We start from the raw sequence: 20,506 nt of genomic DNA, 5'->3' as shown, positions 1-20,506 counted from the left end.
TGTCAATATCGTCAGCGTAGGCCAGTAGTTTGGTGGACTTGAAGAGGATGGTGCCTCTTGCTTTCACATCTGCATCGCGAATTACTTTCTTCAGGACCAGGTTCAAGAGGATGCATGATAGGGCATCCCTTGTCGTAGACTGCTGTTGATATTCAATGGTCTCGACAGTGATCCTGCTGCTTTTATCAGGTCTCACACATTGGTCAGAGTCAGCCTAGTCAGTCTTATCAATTTTGTCAGGATATCGCATTCTTTCATGGCCGTGTACAGTTTTACCCTGGCTATGCTACCTTAGGCGACCCATCGCTTCGCGAAAATTGTAGGGAGAAAACCTGATCTGCTGCTGATTTGCCTGGAGTGAAGTCTCTTTGGTATGGGCCAATCATGTTTTAGGCGGACTAACTAACTAACTACAAAGTATTTGGAGACCATCAAGTAGCAACTGGTCTTCTTACACATCTCACTGCACATAGTCCCAAAGCCCAACGGCAAATGGAGACCATGTGGCGATTACAGACGTCTGAATGCTCAGACCATTCCAGACAACTATCGCATACCACTCATCCTCGACTTTGCGCACAACCTCGCTAACTGCCGCGTTTTCACGACCTTGGACTTAACAAAGGCGTACCATCAAATCCCTGCAGCTTCAGAGGATAAACGGCAATACGCACACCCTTCGGACTCTTCGAGTTCATACGGATGCCTTTTGGTCTGCGTAGTGCGGTGCAAACTTTTCAGAGGTTCATCCACTCTGTCCTGCGAAACCTTCACTTTTGTGTCGTGCATTTAAATGATGCGTCGATCGATTCTCTTTCAGAGTCTGAGCATTTGGAACATCTCGAATGCATTTTTCAACGTCTCCTTGGTCTTCTTAACGTTAAAAAATGCGAATTTCAACCGGATCCAGACAAGGTTCAGGCCATCATAGACTTTCCACAACCTGGAACGGTCAAGGATCTGTGAACCTTTTTGAGTATGTTAAACTTCTATCGTCATTTCTTGCCCAAAGGCGCCCAACATCAAGCGATCCTCAATGCCTACTTGTTTGGACCCAAGATCAAAGAGTCACGCGTGGATTGCACGGTTTGCAGAGGCCGTCCAGGCATTTCAGCTAGCCAAAGGACAGCTGACGGACAGTTCACTCCTGGCATTCCCTCAATCAGATGCACTCCTAGCCGTTTTCGTCGATGTCTCAGATATCGCGGTAGTTGCTGCCCATCACCAAAAGGTGAACCAAATCTGGTAAGAGATTTAATACAGCTCAACAGAACTACTGCACCTATGATCGTGAGCTATTAGCCGCATACATGGCAATAAAAAACTTTTGATACTCCCTAGAAGGCAGGCCTCTTACTTTTGATTTTAAGCATAAGCCCGACAAGCATCCCCTCGCCAACTCTGGCATCTCAACTTCATAGGCTAGTTTACTTCAGATACGTGTCCTGCAAAAATGATGTCACAAGCAAATATTTCTGGCCCTCAATGAATAAAGATGTTAACTCCTGGGCCAGACAGTGCATCGCGTGCCAGAAGTGTAAAGTCACTAAGCACGTACAGAAAGAAGTAGGCTTATTCCCTTGATCTACAAAGCGTTTTACACGATCTACGTTGACATTATTGGCCCGTTGCGGAATTCGTATGGCTTCAAGTATTACTTCACAATCATCGATGGGTTCACGCGATGACCTGAAGCAATACCTCGGATTGAAATTTTCCCACAATCGTGGCTGAGGCTCTTTGTCGGGAATGGATCCCACTCTTTTGAGTTTCAGCCGGAGTCATTACTGACCAGGGAACGCAGTTCGAGTCTACCCTGTTCTCGGAGTTAGGCCAACTCCTAGGCTCCAAAGCCTATCAGATGACTGCGTTTCACCCTCAATCCAATGGGATGCTGGAACGCTCACGTAGGACTTTGGACGCCGCTATAATGGTATACGATGAATCTTAGTGGTCGTCCTAGAACTGTCGCTTAAGCTAGAGACAGCGAGCATCATAGGGGTTCTCTATACCGTTGTTGAGGAGTGTACTGACGTTCTGAAAACCGATAGCCGAGGGTCGTAATCGGTAAGTCTGTCCTTAATCGAGGCGTGGAAAATATTTCCCAGGAAGTGGAGGTAGGCCCAGTAGCACATTGTTGATGTAATTTACAGGAGGGATTTCACAAAATTGGTGTCCACCGTACTCTAGTCAACAACTTCGCTTCGAGATCCTTACTATTATTTGACTGCTATAGCACGTATCTATGTAAATGTAAAATATTGAAAATTTTAACTTAGAAGTTTTGACCTCATTTACGACAAGCAAGTGAGTGCATTCTTAATTTTCAACCCACAGGATAGATCCTACCTCAATGAGAGATCAAATGCATTGATTTACTAGTAGGTGTCTGTGTGTGTGTTGGGGGAGAAGCTACAGCTTCTGAGCACTCAGGCCGTGTTGGCCCATTGTGCTCACCACCCCCGTCTAATGGAATATTTCAGATTCGTTAACATATCGCAGAATTTCCGTTAGTGGATGTGATGCTACGCGTTGCAATTGGAGAACATCGGCACCAAAGATCTGATGCCTGATGTGTCCATAGGCGGGGCATCCTCATAGAAAATGCTCCCTAGATTCCGCTTCCTCATTACAAGAGGGACACGTATCATCTTGAGTAATTCCTATTCTGAACATATGCCCAGCTTATGAATTATGGTCTGTTAAAATGCCCACAATACACCTGTAAGTCCTCCTGCTTTTCGACAGGATAAACTTTGCGGTACGTATGTTTGGTTCTGGCAGGAAAAGTTTGGTGTGTCGAGCAGCATTTAGGCTCTGCCACCTGTCATTGTGGGAAGCTTGTTCCCAGTTTTTGAAAACAGATTTAGTCATTGCTACTGGTACTCCAATTTCTGGTTCCGGTCCCGGGATAGGGGAGATTGACCCCTCTTTCGCTAAAACATCCGAGACTTCATTTCCCTCTCCGCCACAGTGAGCAGGTACCCAGAGTAGTTCCACCGTATTGAATCTAGAGATAGAGTTCACACGGTTTCTGTATTCCTGAACCATTTTCGAGGTGATCAAAGGACTATTCAACGCCCTCAATGCAGGTTGGCTATCACTGTAGATTGCGATGCGCCTGCCCTTCAACCGCTCGTCAATCATCTAGTTTGCCGCCCTTAGAATCACATAAACTTCGGCTTGAAAAACCGATGCATATGGTCCTAAAGGAAAAGCCCCTTTCTCATTTTTATTCGAGAGGTAGACTCCGGCTCCAGAACCTTCTTCTGTTTTTGAGCCATCGGTGTAAAAGAGTTCCATATATCCCACCACGCATTCCTTTTGGACTTCCCAGTTCTCTCTACGCTTCAGGGAACTTCATATCTTCCACCAAACAGATGTATGGGGAATCGGAGGGCATTGTAAGAACTGGATTCAGCCCTCCCCTCCCCTTCCAATGCTCTGTGCCCCCACATCCGTTGTTTCCCCATAGAACTAATCATAGTACCCCTTATCCCTCATCTCAGAGAAGCAAAATCCATCCAGTTTTCTCCTTTTTCTTTATTTATTTTTTTATTTAATTAACGGACAATAAACAGAGAAAATTCCAATTAATTATTGTCCTCAGGAGGAGGAGATAGCAAAAAACTTATCTTACGTTTAAAACTACTTAAGTTGGGAAGTTAAAAGGACCAAGTTGTTTTGCATTATAATTTCGGCAAAGCCTGGGAATCGGGGAATGAAAATAGACTTCGAGCTCTGCGAAGGGCACGTTGAAAATGTCTGCGCTACGTGTGATATAAGTCGCAGGACGGCAGGTGATCTCGTCAGCGGCGGAGCAGTCCATCAGACCCGAGGAAAGTTTAAAGAATCTATGATCAAGATCTACGCTGTTGTAGGAAGGGAAGGTTCAGAAAGCGGAGGCGGGAGGGGTAATCCACACGAGGGAAGCTTTTCTTAAAGAAGAGGGAACGGGTGAATTTACGTTGGACATTTTCAAGGGCAAGATAATCACCGTTGCGGGAGGGTGACCAGATCACGGAGTAATACCCGAGGGAATTGAAGAGAGCTAAGGAGGGTTGGATGAAGTTAAAATCAGAGGAGAAGCGAAGAATAAAGCCTGACAATTTTGCTGCTCGATTGATGACATCGAGGCAATGGGTGTCAAAGCGGAGGTTATTATCGAAAGTGACTTCGAGGTCTTGAGTGGAATTTAAGCAGGATAAGGAATGTCCGTTAAGCGAGTAGGAGAAAGAAGTGGGTGAGGATTTTAGGGAGTAGCACATAGGGTGACACTTTCTGACGTTTAGCTCTAAACCATTAGTCGAGCACCAACGAACCAGAGTGTCTAGGTTAGACTGAAGGGAAACACAGTCCCTAGGCGACGATATAGCGGAAAACAGCTTAAGGTCGTCTGCATAGAGCAAACAGGAACAAGTAAGGAGGGGAGGAAGGTCGTTAATAAAAAATAAAAATAGCAAAGAACCTAGAATAGACCCCTGTGGGACGCCAGAAGAGGGGGAGAAGGAGCGGGAAGTACAGCCGTCAAAAGAGACACGGCAAGCCATAAAACAAGTGGTATGTGACCGTTTAGGGACGAGAGTTTGGATAGAAGTATCTTGTGATTTACAGTGTCGAAGGCTTTCAGTGTAAATGGTACGCACTTCTTGCCGTGAATTTAGACATTTGGCGACAAAGTTGGTAAAGTCAAGCAGGTTGGAGGCAGTGGACCTACGTTTAACGAAGCCGTGCTGCTCTTTCACTATGTGTTGGCCAAAGTGGCGGACAACCAGTCGCTGACATATCTTTCCAGGATTTTGGAACAGGAGGGGAGAAGGGAAATGGGACGGTAATTATCGGCAAGCGTACGATCGCCACTTTTGTGTATGGGGATGATGAGAGCCTCTTTCCACAAGCCGGGAAAATGATTCTCTTCAAGAATTTTGTTGAAAATAAGAGATAGGGGAAGGGAGATGGACTTACCAGTTTTGAGCAAAAAGAGGTTTGGAAGACCATCGTAGCCAGGCCCGACGTTGGCATCAAGTTTGCCAATAAGGTACTCGACAAGGAGGGGTAGGAAGGGGAATGGTAGCCGATGCGGGGCAGGCGACACCCACTATCGGGAGGGATTCGGAGGAAGCAGGGGGAACATAGACTGACGCAAAGTAGCGGCAAAGTAAATCACAAGATAGTTGGGGGGAGCTAGCTGAGAAGCCAGAGAATTTAATGGACGGAGGGGATAACTGGGCAGGGCAGCGGGAGTTGCGAATGTGGGACCAGAAAGGTTTGAGGTTTCCGCGCTTTAGTAAGTCTTCCACGCTGGACAAATATTCGTTTCTGGACTTACGTATTAAGAATTTGACAGAGGAACGAAGGGATTTGAAAAAACTATGTCAGCAACGTTTCTAAAAGACAGGAACTTCTTTCTCGCAGTCTGTTTTTGACGTAGTTTTTTGTGAATTTCAGTGGTGAACCAGACGGGGTAAGAGCGTAAGCACTTAGGAGAGGACGGAGTGTAACAAGGAAGAAGATCAGATACTATTAAAAGTGCATGAAATCACCCCATATACTCCCTGTGGCGCCTTGTTGTTCCTCCACAGACAAACAGACCGTCTTTTACGGAGTTAATTTGTGAATATATGATACATAAATTCCGCAGAAAGTAGCTAACATCTTTTCATTATATCACGCCTGGTTAAAACTTAATTATGTAATTCCACTCAACTGAAAAATCATGTGTTCCAGAAGATCTGCAACGTGTGTTTGCCAACGAGTATCTCCGGTGGCACACTGCCCTATTGTGCTAGGAGAACTGATGCTCAGCGACATAATAAAAGTGTTTGCCTATCGCTGGCTCCATGCATGCAAACCATCATTCATAACAGAGTTAACTCTTAGTAGTAATACTCCAAAACGCCAGGTTACCCGCCAAACCTGAGGTTCATCTCAAAGATACTTCGTCGACAGAGTTTATAAAAGTTTTTAACGATCGACGGATCAAGTTCACTAGCAGATCACTCGTAGATGTGGAATCACCATCCGCGCGGACGTGTCCATTTATTTTCATTTTTCGGGAGTTACTTCTGATTGTTGTCTTTATGTAACACGAAACGTAAGTTGGAGTATCTTAAAAGTTTTCAACTTTTAGTACATGTTTCACTATCGACGTCGGTGATCTTCCAGTGGAAAGTGTGCAAGTGACCCTTACTCGTAGGTTACCGTGCTAGAATCTAATCGGAGGTGTGAAAATTAGCGTGATTTAAGTCGCATCTGTTAGTTCTAATTATTTACCGCCAACGGTTTCGCATTGTAAGTGCAATTCGTCTCTAAGTTAATCAAATGTATCTTGAAAACTAGAAATTGATTCGTTCAATAATTTTGGCTCTTTGGCTCGATAACCAGATACAAGTGAGTTACTGGATTATGCAATTTTAAACTTTACAAGAAGAAAGATCGACCGCAGGCAAAAACCGATCGTACCACTTCAGCAACAACAAGCGCGCCTCAAGTGATTAAAGAGTTTTCGGAGGTGAGTATGTAATTTGAATTTTTTGACTATGTGGTTAAGTAATTTGGCCATTTCGTATCTTTTTCCTGCATACGCAGCCAAGAAGAAAAACTAAGTCCCAAGTGAAGAAAAAGAAAAATGTTGTCTTTCGAAAGTGTCTTATGCAGCGAATATCTCAAATTTGGTGGATTTAATTGACTTTCCGATTGTTTTTATGGCGGTCAGATTGTCGAACTCAGCGGTTAATGCACTGAATTTATATAAATTGTGATATAAAACAATTTGTTAGTGGTATTTTGGTTTGTGCCCAATTTCCCAAAACACGTTTTTCCTGTGGATCGTATGATGGATGGTCATATAACCGACGAATCATTTAAAATTCAAATGATTGCTTACACGTCTGGAGCTTCTTTCGATATGGTAAATGCACTTTCTTCTGGTTCTTGATGTCTCACTAACTTAACAGTAACAGTGAAAAATTCAGTCAATTCGGTTGCTTCCAGCGGAATGCACGTTTAAGACCTACAAATCCATAAATTCCAGCCGATTGCATCCGTCCCGCAAAGTTAAAATAATTCATTGATGGCTGCGATTGTGTTCGGTGAAAGTGATGCTGCAGCGGCTTTGAAAACGAAATTGTGTACATTGAAAGATAGAAAGACCAACGAGACGACGAAACCCAAGCAAAGTGCAAATATCTTGAAGAAACCTTTGATTGACTTATTAGTGCGGGGTAGGCGGGAGGTATGGGCACATTCGGAAAATTGCAAATAATTGCACAACATTTCAATTAATTTTTCGGCGCCTTCGCGAACAAATGGCTCGTGTTCATGCTCATAAGTACGGACCCATATTACGATAATATTGCACATTGGGCTCCTTACAAGATTACATCATCTGCAGGTTTTTTGTTAATTACGCAAAATGATTTTTTTTTTGATTGCATATTTCTTTAAACACGATAAATATTGGCAATAGATGATTTGAAATTTAAATTTTGGGCTACATTTATACATTTTTTTTGAGTAGTTGCAGCGCAGGTCATTCCACTTTTTGATTTTGAACTTAGGTTGAAGGCGATGGATTAACTCTTAGATTTCGAAAATACCTGGATTTTTTTCGAAATTTATTTGAAGAATTCTTACAATTATAATATTTCAGTTGTGGGAATTTTGTTGCATATTTAGGGTTTAAAAAAAAATTAAAAAACCAAAAGTGATATCAACATGTTTGCTGGGAAAATCGTGTATAATACCGTAAAAGATTTTGAGTGATTGTCTGCAATAGCAGTGAAAGATGCTGAGATCCATTAAAAACATTGAAGAACGAACGAAGATCAATTTGCCTTTATATAGTTAGGAACCATGCAAACCCCTTGCCGAAAAGGACATTTTCGCGATATATTTATGCTAAGTTTGAGAAAGCCATATTGGCACATGCTTTTTTAGCTCGCTTAGGATCTTGTGTTTAATTTTGTTGATCTTGTCCAATGTAAATCAGTACATCAGCATCATAAACGGTGCAACAATCGGTATCCGTTCTACGTCTGCCTTAATAAGGAACTCCAGACATCCCGGTTTTGCGCCGAGGTCCACCAATTCGATATCCCTAAAAGCTGTATGGCGTCCTAACCTACGCCATGGCTCCATCTCAGGCAGGGTCTGCCTCGTCTTCTTTTTCTATCATAGATATTGCCCTTATAAACTGGATTATCCTCATCTATACGGATTAAGTGACCTGCCCACCGCAACCTATTGCCCCGGATTTTATTCACAACCTGACGGTCGTGGTATCGTTCATCGACGACGAACGTCGTTATGTAGGCTACGGAATCGTCCATCCTCATGTAGGGGACCAAAAATTCTTCGAAAGGTTCTTATCTTGAACGCAACCAAGAGTTCGTAATTTGTCTAGCTATGAACCCAAGTATTCGAGGAATACATGAGGACTGGCAAGAGCATTGTCTTGTACAGTAAGAGCTTTGACCCTATGGTGAGACGTTTCGAGCGGAACAGTTTTTGTAAGCTGAAATAGCCTCTGTTGGCTGCTAACAACCGTGCGCGGATTTCATCATCGTAGCTGTTATCGGTTGTGATTTTCGACCCTAGATAGGAGAAATTGTCAACGGTTTCAAACTTATAGGCTGCTATCTTTATTCTTCCCGTTTAACCAGTGCGGTTTGATGTTGTTGGTTGGTTGGTTTTTGGTGCTGACGTTACCACCATATACTTTGTCTTGTCTCCATTGATGTGCAGCCCAAGATCTCGCGCCAATCGCCGCCTACTTGATCTGGATGAAGGCAGTTTGTACGTCTCGGGTCGTTCTTCCCACGATGTCCATATCGTCAGCATAGGTCCGTAGTTAGGTGGACTTAAAGAGGATCGTACATTTTGCATTTACCTCAGCATCACAGATCACTTTCTCGAGGGCCAGGTTAAAGAGGACGCATGATAGGGAATTCGCTTTTTGTAGACCGTTGTTGATGTCGAATGGTCATGAGGGTGATCCTGCTGCTTTTATCTGGCCTCGCACATTGGTCAAGGATTGCCTAGTCAGTCTTATCAATTTCGTCGGGATACCGAATTCTCTCATGGCCGTGTACAGTTTTACCCTGGCTATGCTATCATAGGCGGCTTTAAAGTTTTTTAATAGTTTTTCCATCGCTTGCCGCACAGAGAAAATCTGATCTGTTGCTGATTTGTATAGAGTGAAGCTTCTTTGGTATGAGCCAATGATGTTCTGGGCGTATGGGGCTATCCGGCCTAGCAAGATAGCGGAGAATATCTTAAAGATGGTACTCAGCAACATGATACCTCTATAATTGCTGCACTGTGTGATATCTCCTTTTTTATGTATGAGACGTTGCCAATCGTCAGGCATTGATTCGCTGCCCCATACCTTGAGCACAAGTTGATGAACCACTTGTTGTAACCGGTCGCCTCCATATTTAACCAATTCGGTTGTAATTCCATCGGCTCCTGGCGACTTATGATTTTTTAGCCGATGAATTGCACGGACTGTTTCTCCTAAACTTGGTGGTGGCAGTATTTGTCCGTCGTCTTCAGTTAGCGGGACCTCCAACTCGCCGATGTTCTGGTTGTTAAGTAGCTCATCAAAGTAGAGATTTCCATCTTTGTCTCGGCAGGATGAGCATCGTGGTGTATAAGGCTTCATTCTGCTGACTTGTTGGTTAAACTTCCGCGCCTGGTGCGGTTTCTCCCTGTACTTTTCGAGTTCGCAGACTTGTTGGTTCTCCCAGGCTTCCTTTTTCCATCTGTGAAGTCGCTTCTCCGCTCGACGGAGTTCGTGATAAGTCTCCGCGCGTGCCCGCGTCCTTTAAGAATGCAATATTGCTCGGTATGCAGCATTCTTTCGTTCCGTACCTAGCTTACATTCATCGTCAAACCAACCGATCCGACTCTTTTTGCGGCTGGGGCCAAGTATGTTTGTGCCCGTATTTATGATAACGTTCTTCAGGTGATTGTGAAGATCATTTGTTGATGCTTCATCTCCAGGATCTCCGTTGACTGCAGTTATTGCGCAGAGTGCACAGTCGTTCGCTGTATTCAAAGCCGATAACAGCAGGTTTCATTTTTTGGCTGACTAAGAAACCTACTCCGAGGACGTGGTTTACTGGATAGCCGCTACAATATATGGTGTAGCGACTCTTCTCCAGGAAACCAGTCTCTGTCTAACGCATCTCCTGTAACGCTGTTACATCAGCCCTATAACACAACAGGATATCGGCTAGCTGCTTTGTAGCTTCATCTGTGTACAGGAAGCGCACGTTCCATGAGAAAATGTGCAGCCGTACTCAACCCCCAACCTGGAGGACCAGTTGGTATGATTTGTCCCGTTTTTAGGCGTCGGAGACTCGCCTTCATCCTTCTCTGTCTGCAGTTTTTCGTTAAGAAAGAGCTCTCAGTGGTCACCACGTGGAGGTGGAGATAGGGTTTAGTAGTAGAGCTGTTAGTGTTGGTTCAGCAGCCATTTCTCAGCTTTTATGCTCCATTGTTGGTACCAATCCACGTTTCGCCCTGGGACCTATACTACCCTTTAACTACCATTAATGCACTCAAATGGAGCAAAACCGCTTGCCATCGCGGCCTGTTTGAGGAACTGTCCTTTATTGCTACTGCATTGTTTGCAAAGTGCAAATAATCCACTTAATTGTAAATACTGGGACATCGTTTTTAGTGAGATGAAGAAGGGGGTGGTCGACTGAATTTCTTTAACATGGACGTGTTGCATGCTTTCGTAGTGCGTTGTGTTACATAGAGTGCTCTCGCTATATAGGTGCTTGCCTTATTAGCCTAGTGTATCCATATTCCCAGGAATATTTGCCACTTTGATTTTGAACACGAATTTCAAGGCTCGTGCACTATTAAGTCTATTTTTAGTACAAAATGTAATAAAAACTCGTTGTTGGAAATTAATTTCCCCAATTCCATTTGGAAATTGACAACACTGACCCAGGTAGACTTCACTTTCAAAATTATTGAATTATGCCTTTTCCAATATTTAGTCAATTTTTTAAATTTATACACTGCTTTGCGAAAAGTCTAAGAACCCGGCTCCGAGATGAGGTTTCTAGGCTTTTTTTCAGTTTAACTTTTCTACCTTTGTTTCTTTGTAATATCCGTTTCGTTTCGCGTTTTTTCTGCAACAGACGAGAAGATCCATTTGTTGCATGCAGCATTTTTCCTTCCCTCTATCTAGCATCGTTTAGCACTTTATCCTTATCTTATATTTTTAAATCTCATTAAATCACACATACTTTAATCTTAATTTATAAATGATCATATTAATACCCTCTTGAAATTTTAATCACAAAACCTGCTCAACTTTAAACGAAATTACCTAACTTATTTAAACATTATTCAAATTAAATATTATACGTAAATTCGTAAATATCAAAAATGATCACCAACTCTTCTTGTTGTTGTTCCCGCTATAAATTCCCTGGCCCGGTCATATGCATGCCCATTCTATGTGCCAGCAAATGCATTTTGTATAGACGTACGTCTCGGGAATGCGAAACAATTGCTGTGAAGCAGTTGATCAGATATTAGATTAAGGCGATTAAGGCGATGCCCTAGTGGTCGTTTCCCGTATTCCCTTCATATCTTCTATTCTATTTAGTTATACTTGGCGACGTTATAAAGTTGGAGCCTTGGTAGAAATTACACTAAGGAAAATATAAAGAATTTTCGGTGTCTTGAAATGTTCGCCAGCAGAATTCATGACATCATTTAAACCTCTGGGGAAAGGATGGTTGGACTATTGAAGTAATTGAACTTCCTTATTATATTTTATCGGTTTGATTCTTATTTTATTATTACTATCTTTAATCATTTAATTTCAATTTGCTTTGTCTTTTAAAGATTTCTCTCTCCTTTTTTTGCTTCCTAACTACCGTAGAATTCAAAATCAAAGAGCGTCGACAAATTTAATGGCCTGAGGATGCCCAGGATGCGGGGGACCTCAAATGCTGCGCGCCCTAGACATCTGAGGCAGGAAACACATCTATTGTTTTTTACACCTTGTATATTGTAGGAATGGAAAATCACACTAGATTCAAGCAGATTGGCCAGCAAAAAAAATCCAGTGAGAAAAATGTCGTTCCGGAGCCTCTTGTGGGTCCAAAAGGTTTTCTTCTTCTTGAAAGTCTATTTTCTTTACTACCATATCAATTTTTCTCACGCCTACATAGTTGTGGAGCTATCAGTATTGAACACGAAGAAAAGTTCCATATTTCGACGTTCGCTGGAATGAAGAATACTCACGAATTACTGTTGGCTTGTTTGTAGGGGTACTCCAGAAGTCACCTATAAGAGAAAAGCCAAACCACAGCTACTTAATGAAGCCAACAATTGATTCTCTGTAGATTCCTAACAGCAAATAAGATGAATGGTACCTAAGCAATGGTTAACAACGAGTTAATTTATTAATGCATTCAAAGAAGTGACAGTGACCAAAAAATTCCTGACTTTGGGGTTATTTCGATGATATATTTTAACATCTTTGCTATTTCGATCGGCATTTTACGTTATTTGAGTGATTTATTCGGCATAGAAAACTTACTTTGTTCCGATATGTCTATGAATGGAGTACAATATTTTCTTATTTTCAAAGTTCTGAACTCTAAGATTTAGATGTGTATGTTCTCGTTATTTTTAGGTTTGCTACCCTTCCGCGGTTTTTCCTTCAAGATATTTAGTTGTTAATGAAAAGTGAATAAATAGATCATTAACGCCTCTATGAACCAAAACCCCCTGCATGGTCATAAGATAATATTGTTGATTGCCTAACAGTGAGGCACTGTTAAGGATGTTGAATTTACAAATTCACATCTATGCATCTTTGTATGACCAACAATTTTGCACTTGCCTCACTATCCCATAATACTTGATGAGCAATGAGGTGAAGTACACAAAGGCAGATTACGTGAATTCCAAATTTCTTCGTAAGGTTTCTCGCTTCAATACTAACGTTGTCTTTTTTGCTTTGTTAGCCACAAATTCAATAGGAACTATAGATAAAATGTCAATAAATAACAATTCGTCTGGAGTATACCCAGATTAGGTGGTTCCGAATGCAACACCTGGGTGCAAATTAAAATTGGCTCCATTGTCAAAGTAAAAAAAAATTGAGAGAAATAACAAAAAATTTGGTGAGTCAGTTTTCAACTGAAGTCTCAGCACCATACAATATTTGTGTACATTTTTATGGTTATTTACTTTTTTGTCAATAAATAGAAAAAAATGCACTTCTTGGAAAAGTTGAAAAGAAAGTTCGAGTGAACGCAGATTGATATACATAAGTGTTCTTGGTAACAACGATGAAAACTTGTGCTGGTTTGCATTCCTTGATAATGTTTGGCATCTAAAAAAGTGTGATTTTCTGATATTATCATGGGAAAGTGTTAATTGTTAACGCTATTCCAGGCGAACGCAAGGGTTGAAAAACTTTCCAGCTTCACACCCAGAGGCGTCTCCATGTACCTAAGGTGGGTGGTTAGACCCAAGTCCGCAATGGGACTCATCTGAAGTGGTCCTGCCACAAAGCCTCATCGGAGATTGTCTGGTACCATGGGAATATTAATGTTCTCTCGACCAGGTTATTTGCAGTTGGCCCCGTGCGGGTGTTCACGGTGCTTGTGGTTAAGTCCATATGGCGGCCAGAGCTCCTTGTGAGCCCAAACGGCAGAAATGTTAGATAGGCCTCGCAATCACTGGTATGAATGCTGAGCCTGCACTGAATATAAACCATAATGATATTAATTTCTCTCTGCGGCAAGCGATGGGAAAACTGTTGGAATATGGACAACAGTTGCACCATCTGTTCATCGACTTTAAAGCCGCCTATGATAGCATAACCAGGGTAAAACTGTACACGGCCATGAGAGAATTCGGTATCCCGGCGAAATTAATAAGACTGACTAGGCTTACCCTGACCAATGTGCGAGGCCAGATAAAAGCAGCAGGATCACTCTCAAGACCATTCGCCATCAACAACGGTCTACGACAAGGGGATACCCTATCATGCGTCCTCTTTAACCTGGCCCTCGAGCAAGTGATCCGTGATGCTGAGGTAAACGCAAGAGGTACGATCCTCTTCAAGTCCACCCAATTACTGGCCTATGCTGATGATATCGACATCATGGGAAGAACCACCCGAGACGTACAAACTGCCTTCATCCAGATCGAGGAGGCGGCAATTGGTGCGAGATCTTGGGCTGCACATCAATGAAGGCAAGACAAAATATATGGTGGCAACGTCAGCACCGAAGACGAATCAACCAACAATATGAAACCGTACTGGTCAAACACGAAGAAGAATAAGGATAGGAGAATACAACTTTGAGACCGTTGACAATTTCTCCTATCTAGGGTCGAAAACCACAACCGATAACAACTACGATGATGAAATCCGCGCAAGGTTGTTGTCAGGCGACAGAGCCTATTTCAGCTTACAAAGACTGTTCCGCTCGAAACGTCTCACCATAGGGTCAAACTTCTTACTGTACAAGACTATGATCTTGCCAGTCCTCATGTATTCCTCGGAAACTTGGGTTCTTAGCAAGAAAAATTGCGAACTCTTGTCCGCGTTCGAGAGAAGAATCCTCCGAAGAATTTTTGGCCCCCTACATGGGGATGGACGATTCCGTAGCCTACACAATGACGAAATCTATAAGCGATACCATAGGTTACGGTGGGCGGGTCATTTAATCCGTATGGACGAGGATGATCTCACCCGGAAAATCTATAAGGGCAATATCTATTCAATTCAAGCACTGCAGGTTGATTTGTATTATCCTCAGCATTATTTATCTACGTAGTCGCGGTCATCTCCGTTCAACTCTTTCAACATCTCGCTGTTGGTGTCAACTGGGTCGTCCTCAGATTCAATACAAAATGGCGCCACTTTTCACCAGATTTCGTGACAATTGGTTCAGCTGTTTCCGAGGAAATTAGGTGTAGTAGACACACACACACACGGACAGACCTTTGAGGAGTTGCTAGATCTTCCATCAGGTGCGACCCCGGTTGGCGGATTGGAGCATAGCTATTGATGTGTAAATATGTGTTCATGTACTTTTCTTTTCTGACTGTGCATGACCATCTTTGGTACATGGGCCAAAATGGCTATGGGAAGGATACCTAGAAAATAAAGCCAACATGGGAGAAGAGGGAATGAGGCAACTTACGGCGCAGGAGTTCGGAAACCCAGTACGGCGGCTTTTGGGGTGAGCAACTGAGCTCCCGGTCGTCGGTATCTCTCGGCTGCAGTGCCTTGGTGGTGGACAACTTGGCCACCGTGGCATCTAAGCCTATTAGTGATTTCGAGATGAAGAAAGGGGTGTTCAAGCGAAGCAAGACCTTGCCAAGGACACCAATGACGAAGGTAAAAAATTATTGGTTGAAAGGAAATCGCTACGCGACTATAGGGGTCTCGATGACCACCGCATTTGTCTAAGAGCGAACCACAGGAGGTACTCCTAGACCAAAAAATTGACCCATTCAGCAGAAGCTCCTCAATTCTTCGATCTCCACCAATGCTAAAGTGGATAATCCGGCCAAGACTCATACAGAACAGAGTTCTGACTCCGAGTAGCTTGGAGCAAAAATAATTGAGCTGTCCGAGGTCATCAAGGACAAATGCACAGTGCACCAAGCTATTAAAAATATGGCGAAATCCATTAGGGTCTTCTATAGTAGGTCGCAGGAGGAGGAAAGTGGTCCCAAGGAAAAGCCGAAACCCACCCACAAGCGATCCAAGTGACACTAAACTGTAGTGTTATCGACCTGCCAGCAAAGAAAAGAGTCGAGGAAAACGACGGTGACCTTTTAGGGAATTAGCAGGCGCCTAAAAGGAAAAAAGTGCACAAGCAGTTCCGAAGAACGGAACACAGAAAGTGAAAAATCTGTGCCCCAAGTACGAACGCCTGCAATCGAAGGGAAGCCTAAGGGCATCGAAAATGGTGGTTGGACTAAAGTCGCTAACAAAAAGACGAAGAAGAAAGCAAAAGGGCGAATTCGCTCAGAGGCAATTGTTATCTCTAGTAAGGGCGTCTTATGCGGAGATTCTAAAAAAGGTAAAATCTGATCCCTACCTAAAAAATCTGGTGTCAGCAAAATCCGAAGGATCCAGAAAGGCGATCTCATGTTTGAGCTGAAATAATCCAGCTTGGGCAAAATCGAAGACTTTCGCACCCAAGTAAAGAACTCGCAGAAATTATTGTCGGCCGGAAAGGTTCAAATTGGATGGGTTGTTTGCCGGCGAGAGGTTTCATTAAAGAGATGCTTTAAGTACCTCATGTTTGGACACTTCGTGAAGACATGCACCAGCATGGATCCGGTCGATGCAGAAGGTGTGGGGGAAAAGGACACATTGCCAAGAAGTGTAATAGGGACCGCGAATGCCTATTGTGCGAAGGAAAGGAAGGAAGGGATAACCGGCATATTGCCGCAAGTGGCAAATACCCGGAATTCAGAAAGGCGATAACTACAATGAAAAAAATGAGGTTTTTTCAAATAAACCTTAATCATTGCAGGGTCGCTCAGGACTTGCTTGAGCAGAACACTTAAGAATCTCTGATGGAAATTGCCATCATAAGTGAGAACCCTACAGAAGCCGTGGCGGTACTGTATTTGTCACAGACTCACCTGCTGGAGCAACGTGCGATCGCTGAGCTATACAATGCTCCATGAGTCAGTCGATCAGTGCTTTTATGGGGGTGAAAATAAGCGGTATGAACTACACCAACACCGGTCACCAGGCAATCATCTTTGATTGGGACAAAAGGGTATATATGCTCCGGGAAAACCTTTAGCTTGTTATTCAGTGGAGCAGGAGGGAATGCTTTAAAGAGCTTTGCTCGGAAGCGGAGGTAAGGGCGAGCTATTGGAAATCTGCAGCGGAATAGGTGAAACAAAGCATCGGGCCTGGATAGCAGCGAATAGAACCCTTAAACTCGCTCTAAAATCCAGACCGGACATATTCGCAGAATTGTTCTAAGCGTGCATGTCCGAGGGGATAAGGCTGATAAAGCCCCAGTGAACTACCCTCACATATATCCATATGGCTTCGAGATACTATGGGGAAAATGTTGGAGCGGGTAATTTACAACATATTACTCGTGATGGTCGAGAGCTAAATAGGCCTTTCAGATGGGCAGTGTGGGTTTTGTAAAGCAAGACCAATCATTAACGCAATCAAAATGGTTATTGGCTTGGTTGAGAATGCAATTCGCGGAAGGGGCTGTACTAGCAAATGTTGTGTGGTGGTGACCCTTGACGTGAAGAATGCATTTGATTCGGCGAATTGGAACCTTATACGAAAGTGCCTGTCCACGATTGGTGTTCCTACCTGCGAGAACGGTCGCTTTGGTATGATATCGATGATGGAGCGAAAGAGTACGTTGTCTCAGCGGATGCCCTACAAGGGTCCATACTTGGCTCACTGCTGTGGAACAATATGTACAATGATATACTTAACTTTTGGGGTCCGGAGGAGTCCCCGGTGGTGGGTTCTACCGATGATATAGCATTAGTTGTATTCGCAAAGCATCGAAAGGGCGCTGAGTTATACTCTTGTGAAGCAATCAGTGATATTAAGGCTTGGTGGAACTGTGGAACTTGGGGAAAAAAAAGGAATCGGTTCTCATTACAAAGAGCCGGAAGCGAAATTACGTCTGAATTAGAATCGGCAATCACATCACCACTTCCAAGCCGACCGTCAAATACTAGGGAGTGATGATAGATACGGAGTTACGGTTTAAACAACACGCGCAATATGCTTGTGACTAGAGATCCACGGCGGGTATGGCCCTGGCAAGAATAATGCCATGAATTATAATGAAGACAAAATCGCCTTGTAGATGAACTACTTCTGTTATTTGGCCTTTTTCGGTCTTCTTTCAATGGAATATTTCGAATTTCGGAAATTTTTCAAGGTTTTGTTGAAAACGAAATCCTATTAAAATCGGTTCCATCTTCTGTTTTGTTTTTCCAGGGACATGTTCCAACGTGGGGGATTTTTAGCTCCTAAAACCACCCCATAACTTCTGTCCACTCTTCCGCGGAACTATGGCAAAGTACTACTTCGCGGGATGAACACGGCTTTATCCTCTCCCTTCGCTCATTAATTATATTCGCAAATGCCTCTTTCTCATCTCCTCTGCCTCTCTCAACCTGCACTGAGTCCGCCCCACCATGTGGTTAACATCATTCCACTTTTCCTGGCACGCAATTGTTTTTTCAATTAAGATGACCTGCTCCATCGTCTCAGCTGGAACAGTTAGATGAGCTTGTCCCGTGAGAAACTGCATCAGTTCGTAGTTTATCTTACTATGGGTTCTCTGTGCCCACACCTTGATTCTGGGAATCAATCTGTGAGTTCATCGACCCTTTTCTGTCTGTTCCCAATGATGTTGCCACCTGTTTAACGATTTCTCCTTTGTGGCGTCTTTCATGTGCCGATCAGAGGAATAGGCCTGACGAGAGGGGGGGGGGGGCGGGGGTGGAAAAGAGGAGGTTCCCCCGGGCCCGGAATAGAAATTTCAATAAAAAAGGGATAATGGGCGGACCCGCATAATTCTTCCTTCCAGATTTTCATAATTTTCAATCTCGCGCTCTATTTTCCGCACAATTTTCACCCTTATTATTTTGGATCGCGGACCCTCAATATTCGGCATTATCTTTGCCAGGGCCATGAAAACATTGGACGCCTTAGTGCAAATATGTTGTAAATTGAAATTCAAACTCGCATTGCCGATTTTAAAGTGGTGATATGCTGTATCGCATTTTCAGCTTAACCAGTGACCAGTTTGATCGCATCGATGGTATATCTGGTCATACGGAACCCGAATTATCGGTGTGATAAGCCTTCCAGACCCTCTACAGCAGGAAGCAGTCGGTTATAGATTATTTGCTTCAGCATTTTCCCCGTAGTTCCAGTAGTCTAATAGATAATTCACCAGGAAGCTTAGCAGGTTTAGATAACAACACTAGCTTTTGTGGTTTCCATGTTGCAGGACAGATCCCATTCACCAAGCATGTTTCAAACAACTCTAAAAATATGTCTGGTCTGGACAAAACAGCCAACTTAAGAACTTTGTTTGTTATACCTTCGAGGTTCGCTGTTTTGCTGTCTCCTGCAAATCTTCAGTATTTTTTCGTCGTTACTGATGGTATTACAGCCACATCTAAAGGTATCTGGAGACTGCAACCGCTCGTGCTCTCTTGAGGAAACAAACCCCATTGAATTTGCAGTAGGAGATTGGGACATGTAACTTGTGGATCTGCCTGATCTTTGAATCTCCCCATTGCAACCCTGTAGGCGCTGCTGCCCATGGGTACATATCCATCTCTTCGCAGAGTTTTTTGAAAAACCCTCTGTTGCTCCGCTGTATAGCTAGCTTGAGATTTCTTCGAGCGCCTTGTTAACACTCTGCTTCACCTCCTGGTTAATTCTTCCGTGGATCCAAGCCGATCGAAGATCAGACAGATCACTATTTAACCAGCAGTTAATATGAAAGGCTCTCTACGATGGTATGCCCGGGATGATGTCCAGTGGCCCATGTATTGAAGTCATCGACAATGACTTTTAGTCTCTGTTCTTTTACCTCCAGGACCAATCTGTCCAAGATATCCTCGAATTCAGGTAACGCCAGGCTTGGAGAAGCATAAGAACGATAGACGTATATGCGTTTGAATGCGTTGATGGTCGAGTTCATTTCACATCTGCTTCAAGCGGCAGTCCATAACCGTATGTTGCGGGGACAATGGTGGATGATGATTTGAAAGCATGGCGACTCCGGGCTAAATGACGAAATCCATCAAGACAAGCCGACCCTGCTTCTGAATGGGACAAAAACTGAAGAAGAAGAGTGCCACAACACATGTCCAGAATGAGGTTTGCTTCGATTGAAAGTTCCAAATACTGCGTTCTGGCCCTAATGTCGTCTATGTACTTCGTTATTCCCAGCAATTTCTCCATCCTGGCGTTGGCCATGGTTCCACCGAAGAAAAAAACATACTCGTCTCTTCCCACAATTATAACCTTACAATCCTTTTCACTGTCTGATTTACTCATGACTGAAAGGTCACAATATTATTCGATATTCATGTTGCTTCTCTCATGAGGATTAGCAAGGTGCATTGCCACCTTATTACGAGGGAAAGCTTCTTGTACGGTATATTCGTTCCTGAGACTCATCACAATAGGCTAACAACTGGGTGTACTTAATGAGGATAGTTTCACCTATGCTGACTCCTGAGTCTCGTATTACTTTTCCGATTGCTAACTAAAAACCTTAACCGAGCTTGTGGCGTTTTGGATGGCAATCTAGGTAGGTTCTTTACAGTGTACTCAATTAAATTATTTTTTAGTTATTTAATCAGACTGGGTTTTACAAATAGAGCTGATGACCACAAATCAACCATACTCTTGGTTTTGACCACACCAAACACTAGCTTTCGGCCTTCCAACTAAGCTGTCTGCCTGTATTGT

General features: G+C 43.3%; 1 protein-coding gene across 4 annotated transcripts in view; it reads left to right on the top strand.

The window, feature by feature from the left end:
- The first annotated feature begins 5,967 nt into the window (after window positions 1–5,967).
- LOC119646681 (nose resistant to fluoxetine protein 6-like) overlaps window positions 5,968–20,506 on the top strand; it is a 59,936-nt gene continuing 45,397 nt past the window's right edge. Inside the window, exons 1-3 of one of the 4 annotated variants that reach the window (XM_038047234.1) lie at window positions 5,968–6,094; window positions 6,166–6,291; window positions 6,385–6,511. The gene's annotated coding sequence lies outside the window, so the exon portion shown is untranslated. Of the gene's footprint in view, window positions 6,512–20,506 lie in introns of all 4 variants that reach the window. The other 3 variants (XM_038047237.1, XM_038047233.1, XM_038047236.1) reach the window with 3 other exon arrangements.

Source organism: Hermetia illucens, chromosome 1 (genome assembly GCF_905115235.1).
Source record: "Hermetia illucens chromosome 1, iHerIll2.2.curated.20191125, whole genome shotgun sequence".
Classification (NCBI taxonomy): domain Eukaryota; kingdom Metazoa; phylum Arthropoda; class Insecta; order Diptera; family Stratiomyidae; genus Hermetia; species Hermetia illucens.
The sequence above is the reverse complement of the archived record's forward strand: the minus strand, read 5'-3'. Positions and strand labels throughout refer to the sequence as shown.